Source organism: Palaemon carinicauda, chromosome 16, assembly GCF_036898095.1.
Source record: "Palaemon carinicauda isolate YSFRI2023 chromosome 16, ASM3689809v2, whole genome shotgun sequence".
NCBI lineage: Eukaryota > Metazoa > Arthropoda > Malacostraca > Decapoda > Palaemonidae > Palaemon > Palaemon carinicauda.
In genome coordinates, this window is record NC_090740.1 from 111,275,576 (window position 1) to 111,290,177 (window position 14,602).

Here is a 14,602-nt window from a genome sequence, read left to right on the forward strand (position 1 = left end):
AACTCCTCTCCGACGACCAGATTTTTACGTAGTTTCCCCCTACTTCCATGTTCTATACTGTCCTGAATAACGGGAAATAACATGACCTGGGGGCATTGCCCGAGAAGGTAGCGCGTCTTTGAGAAGCCATCGCCAGTAAGTTTTATGTAATGAACAATACCACGAGGTCAGTGGGGCACTGCGGGGACGGTTGGGGGGGCCCTAAACCGAAAGTGTTTCTTCGGTAAGTATTGTTAGGAAAAATACAAATTACTTAAAATTTGTGATTTGTTCCGACACAGAGACTTACCTCGAAACACTTTCTAGGAGACTTACACCTTAGGAGGGGGGAGTGCCCTTAAGCCCTGACCCTGATGGACAGTAAGGAAAACTACGTAAAAGACTCATTAAGTGTGATATAACACTTACCCTTCTGCAATATCATCGTTGTGCTTGATATGGCGAATTTTCGTCTTGTGTAATGAGCGATATTTCTTGATGACGACTGACGGTACGAGAAAGTTAGAAAAGGGGGGAAAATAGAACTCGGCTCCTTGTGTCTAGATACTTTATGTTTCGCGATTGAGCCTGGGGCTTGAGCCGTCAAACCGAATGCAGGGCTGAGATGACCGGCCCGATAGAAAACCCGTCTAGGAACTTTCTCGTACAGTCCTTGAGATAATGTGCGGTGAAGGTCGACTGGTTGGACCAAGTTCCCGCTCGAAGAACCTGCGCTACTGACATGTTCTTTTCGAACGTTAGAGAGGTGCTAATGCCCCGAACATCGTGGGCTCTGGGTTTCCCCGGTGTAGGAAGACCTTGTTTTAAGTAGGCTTGCGTGATCACTTTCCTGAGCCAGAACGAAACCGTATTTTTGGATATGTTTTTCTTTATTTTTCCCCATGAGACGAAGAGATTCTTGATAGACGGGCGGAGGTTTGCCGTTCTCTTAAGGTATTTCCTAATAATCCTGACCGGGCATAATTTTAGGTCCTCCGGGTTTCCTTTATTCGGGATTGCCGGAATCGAAAAGCTCTCAAACCTCGGATCCCACACCGAGGGGTTCTGAGTCTTGGCGACGAAGGATGTGACAAACTTAAAGGTTACTTCCTTCCATCCCCTAGTGTGTTCCACCTCGAATGACAGTCCGTGTAGCTCGCCCACCCTCTTAGCCGAGGCTAATGCTAGCAAGAAGACCGCCTTGAGCGTGAGATTCTTGTCATCAATGTCCTTTAAGGGCTCGAATGGTGGTTTCCGTAACATATCTAGGACTCGCGCTAAGTCCCAACTCGGGATTCTAGGGGCGGAAGGGGGGCATGATTGTTCGAACGCTCTGATAAGCATGGAGATATGCCTGGAGGAGCCGAGATCTATGCCCTTGAGAAGAAAGACTTGACCCAGGGCCGCCCGAACTCCCTTGATCGCTGGAACTGACATGTCTAACTTGTCCCTGAGATAAACCATGAAGTCGGCTATCACGGGCACTGACGCTTCCAAGGGCTCTATCTTCTTGTCCCTGCACCACTTCACGAATACCGCCCACTTAGACTGGTAGACGGCTGTGGATGATTTCCTCAGGTATAGCGACATCCTCCTGGCTGTCTTGCCGGAGTACCCTTGTTTCTTCAGGAGCCGCTGGATAATCTCCAGGCGTGAAGACGAAGGGCTTGCGGGTTTCTGTGAAACCGCTGAAAGTGTGGCTGTTTTAATAGGTCTGACCTGTCGGGTAGAGGCCAAGGAGGTAGGACGGTGAGGTTCCTTAGGTCCGCGAACCATTCTCTCTCCGGCCACCAAGGCGCTACCAAAGTCATCCTTAGGTTGGTTGCTGCCCTTACTCTGTTGAGGACCTGCCTTATCAGGGAGAAGGGAGGGAAGGCGTACACGTCCAGTCCGTCCCACTTGTGCTGAAAGGCGTCTTCCATTGCCGCCTTCGGATCTGGGACGGGAGAACAAAATACGGGGAGTTGCGCGTTCAACCTTGTTGCAAACAGATCCATTACCGGAGATCCCCACATCTGTATAATGTAGCTTGCCACTTGTGGGTGTAGGGACCATTCTGTCGCTACCACTTGCCCCACTCTGCTGAGGCCGTCTGCTAGGACGTTGTTCTTCCCTGGAATGAACCTTGCCGTCAGGATGACGTCCTTCTGTTCCGCCCATTTTAGGATTTGAAGGGCTAGTTCGCACAACTCCTTTGATCTCAGTCCCCCCTCCTTCTTCACGTAAGCCACCACCGTTGCATTGTCTGACATTAGGGCCACCGAATGCCCTCTCATGTCCTCCTCGAAGTGGTTGCAGGCTTCTTGGACCGCTCTCATTTCCAGGATATTTATGTGTAGGGATTTCTCCCCCTCTGACCACGCCCCCTTTGCTGTCTTTTCCCGGAGATGGGCTCCCCACCCGTCCTTCGATGCGTCCGTGAAGAGAAGGACCTCCGGAGGTTGGGAGGACAGTGGCATCCCCCTTAGGGTGTTCGACCGATCCTGCCACCATTCCAAGGCCTTCCTGGACTCCTGAAGGAGAGGAACCACAATGTCCGGGGAACTTTTCTGGTTCCAATGTTCTTTTAAGTTCCATTGAACCACCCTTAAGTTCTGTCTCCCGTGAGGTACCAGCTTCTCTAGGGACACCAGGTGCCCTACCAACCTTTGCCAATCCTTCGCTCTTCTGGGGCGACCCAGAAGGAAGGGCCGGAGCACTCGATCCAGGTTGTCCAGCCTTTCCGTGGTTGGGAATGCCTTGACCTGTAACGAATCCAGGACCATTCCCAGGTACGTCCTCCTGTTGGATGGGGTTAGCTGTGATTTCTCCAAGTTGACCACGATGCCCAGGGTCTTGCACAATTGAAGAAGATCTTCGCCCTGTTGTTTCAAGTCTTCCTTTGAGGATGAAAGGAGTAACCAGTCGTCCAGGTATCTGATGAGTCAAATGCCCCGTTCGTGGGCCCATATGGAGACCGTCGTAAAGACCCTCGTGAATACCTGGGGGGCTGTTGAAAGACCGAAGCATAGGGCCTTGAATTGTAACACCTGGGCACCCCACTTGACCCGGAGAAACTTCCTGCTTGACGGATGAATGGGCACTTGGAAGTAGGCGTCCTTGAGGTCTATAGAAATCATAAAGTCGCCCTCTCTCAAGGATGCCATGACCGTTCTTGGAGTGTCCATTTTGAAGGTCACTTTCCTGAGAAACCTGTTGAGGGCTGACAGGTCTATTACAGGTCTCCACCCTCCTGTCGCTTTTTCCACTAGGAACAGGCGGCTGTAGAACCCCGGACCCGGGAATGTCACTGTTTCTAAAGCTCCCTTCTGCAGCAACGTCTTGACTTCTTCGTCCAACGCTGCCCTCTTCGCCAGGTCCTTGGGCACCAACCAGTCTGCCTGCGTTGCTGGAACTAGGGGGGGTGTCTCTTCCATGAAGGGGATCCTGTAGCCCTCCTTTAGTACTGTTACTGTCCACGGATCTGCTCCGTGGAGCTTCCATGCTTGCCAAGTGCGTATGAGGCATCCCCCTACCTGAGGCTTGGGCAGGGGAGGGGGGCCTCCCATCTTATCTCCTACGGGAGGAACGGCCTGTTCTCCCCCTCCTGGAGGAGTAGAAAGAAGACCTATACGTTGGGGGGTTAGAAGATAAACCTCTTCGGGGGGGAACCACAGAGGAAGACCACTGTCCTGACGAGGGTTCCCTCCTTCCTTGAGTTGGTGCGGTACGCGCGGCCATGGGTGCTTCTGTCACTGGCCTCCTGAAGATGGGGCGGCGTGCCGTCTGTGGCTTCAGGGTAGGTAGCTCCCTCTTTTTGGCCAACTTCTCCACGACCTCTTCCGCCTTCTTCGTCGGAATAAGCTGCTCCCCCCAGACGGAGCAGGTCTTCAAGGCTTTCGCTTCCCTGTCAGGAATCTTAATGGGAAGGTTCTTGACTAGGGCGTCTCTTCTCCGGAGAATCCAGTTTGCGGAGAGAGCCAAAGACTGAAAGGTCAGGAATTTAAGGGCGCGGCTACCTGACCCCAGCAACTCATTCAGAGCCTCCCGTTTTGCAGGTTCCATGGAGTCTGTAGGAATCTGGGTGCCTACTAGGGTGGTGGCCCACCAATCCAGCCAGGAGGCCACATTAACTAAGTCCTTGGACATCTCCTCCATCATTGCCGACTCGGAAGGGGAGAAGAAGGTAGATGCTGCCGATGCCCTCCCGTCGGAGATGCCCTGGCACAGGATGTCTATGGTTTCCTCGGTCTTGCACGCACCGGTCGGCCTATTTTCTAAAGAGTAGTCTTTCGTTTGCGACTTCAAACCCTGTAGGAGCTTTGCTGAGCTGTGACCCCTGCAGGAGTCGCTATTGCGGGATATGACCTTATCGATGTGAGTCTTTCCAATCCCCACGTTACTGGCCTCGGGAAGAGAGAGAGAGGACTTTTTCTGGGCGGGGACAGCTATGAACTTGTTCAGGCCTGAAGTCCAGGGTTCTTCCTCTTGAGTGGCGGGTTCTGTATGGTTGTTATAACCCCTAATTAAGGCAAGGACTCTCCTGTACGTGGAGTCCTCCGTCACCGACGACTCGCCCTCCCCTCCTTCCGACCGACGGGGCGAATCGTGATCTCGGTCTCTGCCGTGATGGCGGGGTCCACGGTTCCCTTTACCTTCGACGTCCGCCGTCTCTCTCCTCTTCGTGGCCTTTTTCGGTGAAACGGTGTCCTCCGTGAGATAGTTCGACGGAGGTGTCCTTCCCCTTCTGGGGTCTCGAAGGGGAGACCTGTCGAGGCTGCCCGGCCTAGACGACGGCCCCCTGCGCTGGGCGGGATAAACGTCTCCAGGACGGGTCTTAGGCCTGCAAGATGTAGCCCTTCGGTCATCTGGTGATTCCCTGGCGCGGCACGTGGAGGTCCTTCTAGGGGGACTGTCTCCTGCCCGCTCATGTGTCGAACCAATAGGCTTGGAAAAGTCTTTAAAGTTGTTCCCTGGGACGAACACCCACGTCCCTTTCGGAGAGACTGGTCTCCTGCTTTTGGGTGTAGGGGAACGGGGACTCATCCTGTCCCGAGATCCTGTGGGAGACCGCGAAGGGGAGTTCCTCCGCACAGACCGACCTCGTTTCCACGTCCCTACCGGGGGGGTTGTTCTCCTGCTTTTGGGAGGAGGGGAACTGGGACTCACCCTGTCCCGAGATCTTGTGGGAGACCGCAAAGGGGAGTTCCTCCGCACCGACCGATCTCGTTTCCTCCTCTGTCGTCTCCTCCGTTCACTGCTTGACGAATCCGAAGTCACGTCCTGACGAGAAAGACTGACCCCCGTATCGGGACCTAGCACTTGACTGCGTTTTCTTGGGGCTACGCCGTACCCCTGACGGAGAAGGAATGGGGAGACTCTCCTGTAGCGAAGTCTTCGGCGGCAACCATCCCGACGGGCCCGCCAAACCGGGGAAGGCCTCGCCAAGGCCTTCCTCCATATCCAGTGGGGACCTCATCGGAGTCCTCGGTACGTCCCAAGCCAATGGATCTTCTTGCGGGGACTCCTCTCTGCCGACGCCGCCATCCGTCGCTGATGCCCCTGGAACTTCCACCCAGGAACCTGACGAAGAAAAAGGGACACTATTAGACCACATGGGGTCCCCCGACGAGACGTGGCCCCTATGAGAGAGAGCCACGTCCCCCGGACCCCCACTACACTCACTTACGGTCGCCTGAGTTGCCTTGGCCAACGAAGGACCGCCCACAAATTCCCTCTCTTGGGAAAGAGGAGCCAACTGCTTGTTCTCCCTGGACTTACCTCGCCCCTTACTTTGGGTAGGGGAAGGCGGCTGTACCCTACCTGACCCTTCTCCTGCTGAAGTCGCAGGGGAAGAAACGCTAGTCTTCCTAGGGGACTTCTTCGATGCCTTCTTCTTTTTGGTACGGAATTTTATCCACTGGACTTCGGGCCAATCGGCACATTCGGAACACTTATCCGACGGCGAACAAGCTTTACCCCTACACGAGGTACACAACGTATGCGGGTCAATATCGGGCTTAGACAGAAAAGCCCCGCATGATCTACCGGCCCTAGGCCCAGGACAACGGCGAACGTGTTCCATAACGCAACACAAAGGGCCGTAGACACAAGCAAGCCACAAAGGAAAAGCACTAAAACACTAGGAAAGCACAAGGGAGCGAAATCAAAAGCACGTAGTGAAAGCACTAAACACACACTAAGAGATATGGAGTACAGTACATGTAGGCTAGTAATTTACATACAGTACTGTACAGTACAGTATAGTTAATAAACAATACTATATATTACTGTAATACTTTACTGTAAAAAATTTATGCTATGATACTGCATTTAAGATTAACTTAGTGTACATGTTTTATACAAAGAGCAGTAACCATTTTCGTAAGAAGTTCTATGCAGCAGTCTTAAAGCATGACGCAACTCCTGATGTGTTGTCTCTTGTACAATACTGTAGAGAGTCACACATCTTGAGTACATTACCCCGTAAATAAAAGCAATGTCCAGAAGTATGTACTACTACATACAAATACATCACTTTTTTACATGAAAACATGACTTTGCCCAAAAAGGAACGATGCTGGAGATGCACAAGCGAGGAGAGAGTATTCAAGCCTGAGGCCAAGGGACCTTAAGAAGGTATGTCGTGCTGGGCGGAGGGGGAAGTCGCGCAAAGCGAGCTGGGTGAAAAAGAGAGCGGGCTTTGAAATCGTCGCACCGGGGAAGTACTTCTCGTGAATGTGATTTCTTATGTAATAGGTTATACGGTTCTCTGTGTGGCGAACGAGCGAAATCGTGACGAATGAAAATGTGAAAAACGAGGGTGGGCTAGTACAGTAATCGTATGTTGAGTAAACAACAAACATTTCGTTAGTTTATTCTTTTATTTCCGAACAATATTACGCTAAAACAGTACAACCAATTTCAACGAAACTTGGTGGACACATGGGGTATGACCCAAGGACAAATCCATTAGATTTTGAGGAAAACACATTGAAGTATAAGTACAAAGTGGAGTTAAGAGCAACGACCCCACATTTCTCCCTATCCGAGGCATCTTCCCTCTGATACAAGGCACAATGACTCGTCTGTACAAAGTTATACATACACGGGTGAGATTTCTACCATTGCAGAACAATGTTGATTTGTTTATATTTTTCCTCTTTTTTAATTATTTTTTGTGATAAAAGTACCTGTCTTTTATCATGATACAGTACTTCAAGTATAAGAAACATTGCTCTAACAATATCTAAAGGAACTTTGTAACAACTGTTTTCAATCAACATATGATAATAGCAATTCAGTACATATAGTATATGGTACCTTAGCTTGATCATATACAAATACAGTATGTAATCAGATTAATGATATTAATATCACTAACATTATTTGTCATAAACATTCACAATGCAGATCGTGAAAATAAAATTGTAAGATTATAGTTTAAACCATAAAGGATATCAGCTACTTTTTCTTTGCTATCAAATCTCATTGTCAATACATAAAAATACAAAATCTTGATTATCACTGAGTAAAATTCACCAAAAAATTTGTTGATATTTACTGTTAGTCATAAAGATCTACTCAAGTTCCAACGATGTCTAAAAGGGATCGTGTACGGGCTGCTCATCACATTATTGTTTTTTTTTTTTATTATTATTATTAGCTAAGCTACAACCCTAGTTAAAAGTGCAGGATGCTATAAGCCCAAAGCTCCAACAGAAAAAAATGGGTGGGAATGCCAAACTGTATTTTGTTTTACCTATTGAATTGTGGGAACACGGATAATGTTGAAAACTGATTGGTTCTTCTGATCAACGACGAACTTGGAATTGGAGCATAAGTTGACACGAGTGACTTTAGTGTGAACGTCCGAGTAGTGCTACTGTTTCTGCAAATTTCATTAGATACCAAGGGTTGTTATATTCTTACGACAATCGGCTTCTACTCATGAAATTATTTGTGAGAATTTTATCAAGTACAAAATATCCAAAAAATTCTTCACACAAGTGAATCATCATAAAAAAACTATTTGTTATTATTATCAGTTGGAAAAGCATGATGTTATAAGCCTAAGGGCTCCAACAGGGAAAATAGCCCAGTGATGAAAGGAAATATATAAGTAAACTACCAGTATATATGAGAAATAATGAAAAAAAAAATATATAAAATACCTTCAGATCAATGGGGTCCTTTGACTGGCCAGACAATACTAGATTGAATCCTTCTCTCTGGTTACGATTTACTATCCCTTTGCCTACACACACATCGAATAGTCTGGCATATTCTTTACAGATTCTCCTCTTTCTTCATACACCTGACAACACTGAGATTACCAAACATTTATGCTTCACCCAAGGGATTAACTACTGTACTGTAATTGTTCAGTGGCCACTTTCCTCTTGGTAAGGGTAGAAGAGACTCTTTAACTATCGTAAGCAGCTCTTCTGGGAGAAGGACACTCCAAAATCAAACCATTGTTCACTAGTCTTGGGTAGTGCCATAGCCACTGTACCATGGTCTTCCACTGTCTTGGATTAGAGTTCTCTTGCTTGAGGGTACACTTGGGCTCACTATTCTACCTTGTATCTCTTTCTCTTGTTTTGATAAAGTTTTTACAGTTTATATTGAAATATTTATTTAGATGTTGTTGCTGTCCTTAAAATATTTAATTTTTCCTTGTTTCCTTTCCTCACTGAGCTATTTTCCCTGTTGGGGCCCATGGGCTTGTAGCATCCTGCTTTTCCAACTAGGGTTGTAGCTTAGCAAGTAATAATAATAATAATAATAATAATAATAATAATGTTAAAACAGATTTGTCATATATAAACTAAGAAGAGAAGCCAATGTCAATCTGTTAAATGAATTAAAATCAATTACAAAGATGACGATTAGTGTTCATTTCTCTTCAGAGTATGGCACTAGGGATTTATTGAAGGTTTTTAAAGTATAACAGCATTGTAGAACATGTGGGGGGATCTGGGTGGTTGGGTTTGCACCTCCCTGGTAAGTAACTGAGGAGAAATCAAGCGTCCTAGTTTCAGGGAGGTTGAGCATCCATATACTGCATTCCTCGTTTTTTGTTTTCCCAAATTAAAAAAAGGGATTTTGACGAAGGAAAAATCTATTTCTGGGCGAGGAACCTGTGTCGCCCAGTGAAATGCTCCTTAAAGCACCATTTCAAAGGTATAAATACTGCTAAATATACTAGAGAAAAAAGTTGCATGGAATGCTAGGAATATATCCAGCTCGCACAGCCCTAAAGGGTGTCGGTATTAAAACTGGGGAGAGTGATACCACTACCAGAGGTTCCTTTCCAACTAGACTTCTCCCTCCTCAAAATCTCCCGTTACTACGAGGTGTCATTCACTACAGCTACTGCCTCCCCCCCCCCCCCCTATCCTCCTCCCATCATTCCTTGTTAGTACCCGTGAACGTTCGGACGTGTTTTTCGTAGCTCTCTGTTATTTGGTGTTTTTGAAGATGTCAGGCATTTTGGAGATCCCTGCTCCCAAATTGAGTATTATATTTGTCTGTTTGGGATTTCTAGGTAGCGACGCACGTTCATTCAATAACCTTGTTGGGTTTTATCTCAGCCGCTTTGTTGAAAATCCTAATTTCCCACTCTTCTTCTTGAAGAGGATCCTGCATATCCGAAACAACTACGGTATTTTCCTAATCAAAGATCAGATTCCTTTGAAATACACACTACTTTGTACATACCATTTATTCTAACGTCCTGAATGCCGCTGTGGTAAATGTATACCATTGCACCGTCACTAGCAAACAAACCACCCCCTCGCACAACTTAGCCGTTTTACCCCAAAAGGACGTACTGGTACGTTTCACAAAACACATCCCTTTACCCCCATGGACGTACCGGTAGGTCCTTGCAAAAAAACTGCTATTTACAATTTTTTTTTTCAGATTTTTGATAAATGTTTGAGAAACTTCAGGCATTTCCCAAGAGAATGAGACCAACCTGACCTCTCTATGATGAAAATTAAGGCTGTTAGAGCAATTTAAAAAAAATATACTGCAAAATGTGCTTGAAAAAAAATAACCCCTGGGGGTTAAGGGTTGGAAAGTTCCAAACAGCCTGGGGGTAAAAGGGTTAGGATAAATTGTCCTTATTCATAGGTCTGATTTACCCCATGTTTGTAGAAAGTTGCGTCACTGTTCGTAAAACAAATAAAATCGTCCGAACCAACTTAACCTAGCATAATTAAACCTGCTTCAACATACCTAATAAAGCATTGATCTCATGTACCCAACCTGCTACAAATCCTTTGGGTTATCAAGAATTCCCATTTTCTATGTGAACGCCAGGCCTGGCGACCCAACGACCTGCAGAAGTGCCACATCTTCGAACAATGTACGAGCAAAGTTAAAAAACATTCGGCCTCTATGATGAACAATCTGGTCATATATTGACTTACTTTACTTTGAGGCCTGTTTTCCTGGTCCTAACACACAGGGAAACCCTACGCACTTCAGAAAATACAAAATCTTTTTGTCGTATATTACACTATATCGCATAGGTATTCAAAGTGCAGTGAATCCTCCACATTAATTGTTAAATCCATATTATCGAAACCCTCAGAAAAAAAAGAAAGTCTTGTCTCTTCAACTGTTGAGTCATGATATTAGTTATGATTTTAAAATAAAGTTGACTTTGCTGTCAGAAATTGGTAGTTTGATGAACGACGGACACACCCACCAACAAATCCTAGTAGAGATGGTTTCATTAACGAACAGTGCAGTATTAGTTGGGACATTGAAATTCGTATCATTGAATACTGTAGATCTTTCCAAATACACTATTCTGAACCCCATATAGTACTAGCAGAAACTTCCACTAACAAAATTAAAAATTTTAATCTTTAAAAAATTCTGTTCAGCCTTTTTGTCATCTTCGCACCTTCCACAGAAACCTCCTCCCTCCCGGTAGTTCAGAAAAAAACTGATAGGTGGTGCTTCTGTCGTAAGGTACTTATTTGAACGTTTTCTATTCTAAACCTCCTGGTTATTTGTTTTCAATATCGTGATATACGTTCCAATTAAAGCTCATATTTTATTTAATGAAAGGTTAGGGTAAAATTGTCTGTTCGAACAGAGGCTGGAGAGCGAAGCTACAAGTCATGTTTCACTTGCCAGAATATAGGAACAACGAGATAATGTTGAATTGCAAGCGCAGCGAGCTACGGTCGAGCAAAAACCCACTGAAAAAAGTTATAAATTACATAATTACAACAAAGCTAAAATAATAACAAACTTGGCTAATGCGCATAGTGAAACAAAGACCAATAAACGTGTTAATCTGGGGTACCAACATACAGGTAAATACGCTCAATTAAGTAAGGAGATTTTCTTAGTACGATGGACAAGGCTACAGTCAAATCATGTTTTCAATTTGCCCGGGAGTCCTGAGAAACAAAAGCGTTGTGTTTTGATCACGTTTTATTACTATTACTGGATTCTGATCACGAATACTATTCTTATATTACTATAACCATTTTTCATGACACCTGGTCTCACATACACATATATATATAATATATATACTGTATATATATATATATATATATATATATATATATATATATATATACATACATATATATGTGTGTGTGTGTATATATATTTACCTCGTACACAGTATATCAAAAGTTGTTTTCAAACGTTATTGATGACGATACGAACCGCAGACACATAGCGATTCAGTTAAGGTAGACAACCCATCCTAACGCCAAAACTATGGATTTTTGCCAGAATTATAAAAATAATTTCAAACCACCACAAAATACACTAAGTGACAGCATTATCTTCTACAAACCATTTATTGTACTATTCTATAATTTCACCATAAAGATGACTGAGAGAGCGTTAACACCTAGGTAAGGACACATCAACATAGATAAGGTTAGGTAAGGATATTTTAGGGTTAAGCTGTATTTTTTTTTCATTTAGTAAAATCATATTCAACTTCCCTTCTTATATTCCTCCGCTGACCTGTGTCCGCCAATCTACAAAAGTCCCACACTAAACTAGCATTTTAAATATGCGACACCAAGACTATACAATAAGCTCCCACTACATTATTATTATATTATCATAACTTTCTAAGCTACAACCCTAGTTGGAAAAGCAGGATGCTATAAGCGCAAGGGCTCCAACAGGGAAAATAGCCCAGTGAGGAAATGAAACTAGGAAAAATAAAATATCTTTTAAGAAAAATAACATTAAAAATTGTTTTCCTAGCGCTTTAATAATGTGGATTTGACAAAAAAACGAGATATATGCTTTGTGAAATGCTAAATGCCTTGCAATGTATTTGATAGAATTAACTATGAAAGGTACTGCAGAGAATAGGGTTACTTTGCAGTGTAGGGCCAGAAAAGTGGCCCTTAAAGTAAGTAAATAAGTAACTTATTCATCAATTAAAATTGTATATTCTTAAGGTTCTTATCAACTGAAGTATTCAATGACGTCAACTTACTCAAACCGACACCTTGAAAAAGCCACAAGCCAATTCTTTGCTTCTCCTTCAAACTACCATAAGGGATCGAAAATAAGAATTGCATTATAGAAATAAAAAAAAACTCACTTATCGAATTAAATACTAACTTATTAAAGTAAAATACTCACTAAAGTGTTAAAATCCGTTGTTGTATGTTGATGACGAGCCGAGCTGTTGGCTTCTAATAATCCATCAGTAATCATGAATTCGTCACTTTAAAAAAATGGGAATTTTAAATATATAAAGATAATCTGATCAGCATTTCCTCACAGATAACGATAAGATAACAGAGGCAACGTGCAAAGGTTGCACTTTCCTTCGAGGAACAATCACTGAGTCACTTACACTTCTTACACAGCCACGAGAAATACACAGGACTCCAGAAACACTTGATGGTTACACCTCATATTTTAGGGGGTATTTACCCTAGTTATCCTTATTTCTATCATTTCCTTTTACACTATTTGATCTTCACTAACTCCTTCCGAGCACTGAATGATAAATTCGCTTCCAGCATAATGTATTAGGTGGATGAATACACTTCGACACTCTCTCCACTATACGGAGGGAACACACAATGAATGAGCAGTGTTGCCACCAGATGGTTAGTGTAAAAATCCCCAAAACTCGTGATAAAAAATCCTCAAAACAACACCAAAAATCTCCATTTTCCCAAATATATTTTCTTCTGATCCTGTAGGCTTTACTAATATAGAAATTACTCACTATATTTCATATAAATGCAAGCAAACTAACTGCAACGATATTAAGGTTTACTCATCTTTGTTTCTTCTTTATAGAAATTTGTACAAAATATCCCCATCTGACACGCAAAATTCCCAAATCTAAGGATAAATTCCCATATCTGGCAAGAATGAGACCAACTTGTGTACTGTTGTAGTCTGAGGGGGTTTGGGAGGGGAGACGCGTAAGTTGCCATTAGTGAATTTAAAATAATATTTTTCGATAAGTATAATAATTTTCTTTAACTTATTTAGTACCTGTGAAGCATCCAATACTTTTCAATTTCATATAAAAACTGTATATTTATGAATCAATGCTCCATAGCTTTAGGAAATGATATAATTCAGTCATAAGTTTAAAACTTTACTAGAGTTTGCTGAAAATATGAAGGTATTAAAAGGTGATCTTAATGGCTTATTTTGTAATTTGTAGCTCCTTAACTTATATTTCAAAGCCTTGCATATAATACTCTTTAAATATTTGTAATAGGTCATTGATAAACGTTGATTATTATTTAGTATAATTGAAATAAAAATAAATAGCTGGAAACTTTTGCGGTGAGCTTGATGGGTTGAAGGTATGAAGGGGGAGTGAATGTTTATCCTTCAATGTGCAGCCCCTTAAAACACAATTCTAAGCAGGTTTACGCATTCATAAACCAAATAATCTTCAGTGGGATGTTAAAATACGCCATTATCAACGATTGCGTTGCTTACCAGAGAAAGGGAGAAAAAGTGTGGAGGGTAAACGCCTCTCTCTGTTCACTTTACCACCCTCCTCTCCCTCCAAGCCCAAGGGCTCCTTAAAATAAGTCGAGTTCATTTCTACCTGCACAACAACATCAGCCACGTGGAAATTCATAAAAATGGGTTGCTCTACACCAAACTCCAAAAGTATTTGCGTATTCTTATAAATAAAACTCTTGGGCGAGTTCCTTTGTGTGGTCATAGTTGTCATCCTGGACCCCAAGTCGCCCCCCCCCCCCCCCCGACTCTCTCCCTAGTCAGTTGCTACAAGGGACGAGAAAGAGCAATGGCTGTCTCCACAGCAATTTCAACACTATAATCTGACTCACTGGGGGATATTCCTGTTCTCCATTACTCAATGCGTCTTATTCCAGTCATTTAAGTGGCGTGCGGAATATTACATGGCATAGATATTTAGAAACATAATGTTTTTTTGTAATGTTTCTCCATTGTTTAGGTAAGTGGGCGGAAGATCTTCCCTGGGGGGACAGCCAGTGCCCGACGCTACCCACACAGTACAATGCGCGTACACACGTACGTACATACATACACATACGCTTTATACGCTAAACGTACGGTTGCCACCAGGCTGTAGATGTTGGCATTGGCTTGCAACATATTTGTCCGTGAAACT

General features: G+C 43.9%; 1 protein-coding gene across 3 annotated transcripts in view; it reads right to left on the reverse strand.

The window, feature by feature from the left end:
* The window catches only part of LOC137655794 (signal-induced proliferation-associated 1-like protein 1), a 107,991-nt gene extending 94,940 nt beyond the window's left edge, over window positions 1-13,051 (reverse strand). For all 3 annotated transcript variants that reach the window (XM_068389943.1, XM_068389942.1, XM_068389941.1), the window contains exon 1: window positions 12,607-13,051. The gene's annotated coding sequence lies outside the window, so the exon portion shown is untranslated. The remainder of the gene's footprint in view (window positions 1-12,606) is intronic.
* Window positions 13,052-14,602: the final 1,551 nt, after the last annotated feature.